A 3,193-nucleotide genomic window follows, 5' to 3' on the forward strand; every position below is an offset into this window, starting at 1 on the left:
TTTAAGAAGGCCACATTGTAAAAAAGTATTGATTTATCTGCTTAATATGTATAATTTGTCATTTCCGTTATGTGTAACCTTCTGTAAATAAAGCTTTTATTATTATTATAAATAATATAGTGGCAAAATATTCGAAAATATACTGTAGTTCGTTTCAGGCAGTTGTAAATGTTTCCTGATAATAATAAAACCCACATGATCAACCCACATTACTCTTTTCCATATGTTACAGCCATGACAGATATCCTATCAACATGGAACCGCCCAATCAGTTTTTTACATTTCAAATGTCTCAGGTTTGTTTAATAACCCGGATTGCCAATAGCTGCATATTTCTGTTTTATGCATCCTTTCCGAAATTTTGTATCGTTTATGCCATGTTGCATCTTAAATGGAACGTTGCATCCTTTATGCCCGATTGTCTGTAGCCACACAAAGTCACTTACAATTTGTTTATGTATTGAGCATTCCTACAAGTAAAGTTCGGTGTTGTTAGATGAAATACTTATGTACGCAATATTTACTTATTCGTTTGTGAAAACAAATAAAAGCGTTGAACAAGTATATGTTTATTATATTGACGATAAAAGTATGTATCTATTAAGAGAAAAACAACGTTACTGCGTAAAAATGCCGATTGCTTACATGACAAAATTAAGTTGCCTCGTTCTCGTAAAACGGAGCTAAATGCTTGTGCGTAAAGTGTCGTCCCAGATTTACCTGTGCAGACATGGAACTCAATGCTTGTATGTAAATTGTCGACCCATATTGGCCTGTGCAGACAGCACAGGCTTATCAGAGACCATACTTTCCGCCTTGATGGTATTTTTCGTTTGGCGATAATACAGTATAGACGGACTGTACAGGCTGATCTGGGACGACACTTTACGGACATGCATTAAGTCTAGGACTTCACTTTACGGACATGCATTAAGTCCCGTTTTCCCAGAGCGAGGCTCAAATATTTTGTAAGTAACTCCTTAATGAGTTAAACATATTCAGATATGCGTTTTAGATGTTTCTGTACTGTTGACAACATACAGTTCGTGTGCGTCACATATGAATCTCTGGCAAAAGGGGCGCGACAATATTTCCATGTAATAGATTTATTGACATTGTACTATCTGTCTGTTAGAATGCTTTTTTTTATATCGGTCAAAAGCTAGCGTCTTTAATTTGTTAAAGCAAAATCTACTGAAACTAACCTCGCGTGCAAAATACATTCACTCAGTGCTTTCAGCCACTGAATGCGATTTGTTTATAATTAATACTTAAATATCCATCAAACAAGTCACTTTCAAAATCGATTTTTTTCTGTCTAGATTTTGGCCTCACACCATCATGTTGTTGTCAAAATTCTTATATAAAATAATTGCACAATGTCCGTTTTTATTTCCTTACACATTTGTTAAATGAAAAAGTAAAAACAACGTTACATTAAACTTCATGTTTTCTTTTCGTTCGGTTAAATGATTTTGAGGTTTGGAAGGGAGAATAGTTATCAACAAAAACACATCACGATGCACAACACAAAAGAAAGAATTAGAACGATGTGCATTTTAGTTTCCAGTTTTTCCAACAAGCAAGTTTTTTTCGCTTTAGTTCAAAATGACATTTTCGTGTTCTGTGTTATGTGTAGAATTGAAAAAAAACATTTTTTTTCTACAAAGTTAAGAAAAATTGTTGAACAATTTTGAACCTTAGCAAACAAAGCGGAGTTTGTTTAGTTTCACTGTCTCAGTTGTTCAATGTATTGTATTGTTGAAGAAAGTGCATACTGGTGTATTATATATGGTCCGTGCTCTCTGGAAATGGGGTTTAATCCATGTGCGTAAAGTGTCATCCCAGATTAGTCTGTGAAGTTCGCACAGGCTTATCAGGGACGATACTTTAAGCTTTTATGATATTTTATGTTTCAAGAAAGTCTCTTCATAGCAAAAATCAAGTTTAGGCGGAAAGTGTCGTACCTGGTTAGCATGTACGGACTGCACGTGCCAATCTGGGACGACACTTTACGCACATGCATCAAAGCCCCTATTCACAGAGCACATATAGTAGACTCTAACAAAATTACATATAGAGAACTTCCCTTAAAGGGGCCTTTTCACAGATTTTGGCATTTTTTAACTTATTCATTAAATGCTTTATATTGATATACATGTAAACATTGGATCGTAAAAGCTCCAGTAAAAAATCAAGAATAAAATTAAAAAAAGGAAAAGAACATTGCCCGGAGCAGGTTTCGAACCAGTGACCCATGGAGAGTCCTGCCAGAGTCCTGAAGTAAAATCACTTTAGCCTACTGAGCTATTCCGCCGAGTACACATACTTAACGTATTTTATACATTATATAAGCAATCTTCGTAGTTGCACAAAATTTAACGACAAAAACAGAACTCTCCAAATTATTCAATCGTTACGCGTTGCAACGCTTTATAATTTTTAGGTTTTAAAATCGTCAAAAGATGCATATAATGGCTATATTAGAGCATGGTAATTGTTCAGTATTACTGTTTCCTCACAAATATCATAACTAAAACGAAAATTTGCGAATCTGAAACAACTTTTTTCAATTTTGTAAATTTACCAAAGCGTGAAAAGATCCCTTTAAGGGCGGTGTGGTAACGCAGTGTTTATAAGCATTATCTTATCACAAATATTGTTATCTTGTCATTAACACAATTGCATAAAATAATAATTATTCAGAACAAAAGTTCTTTATAATCGTTTATATATTTAATTTAGTGTATTCGTTTATTTAATTTGTTTAAAGGCAACTATATCCACTCTAATTTGTGAAACATGTGATGGTAATTAGTACGTTTTGTTTCGTAAATTAAATGCGTTAATTACTCGACTATACATTAATAAAAGTCGACAACACCACGTAGTTTTAGGCAAATTTCAATTTGTTTTCAGCAGAGCGAGCGAATTACACAGTAATTTGTAGACGAATAGACGATCAAAACTAGCGCCTGCCCATGTGTACTGTCCTTACTAAAAATATACGTTAAACAGCTATGAGTAGAAACACTAAACTTTACAATATTTTGTTCTTTTGTACGTTTTAAATACAACATATAATGAGTTGTATTTTTATAGTATATTTGAAGTTGTAACTTCAACTCAATACTTTTTCTACAAAAGAAATATATTGATAAAATCTTTTTCAAATATAACACACGTATAACCA

The sequence above is a fragment of the Dreissena polymorpha genome, chromosome 5, assembly GCF_020536995.1.
Source record: "Dreissena polymorpha isolate Duluth1 chromosome 5, UMN_Dpol_1.0, whole genome shotgun sequence".
Classification (NCBI taxonomy): Eukaryota; Metazoa; Mollusca; class Bivalvia; order Myida; family Dreissenidae; genus Dreissena; species Dreissena polymorpha.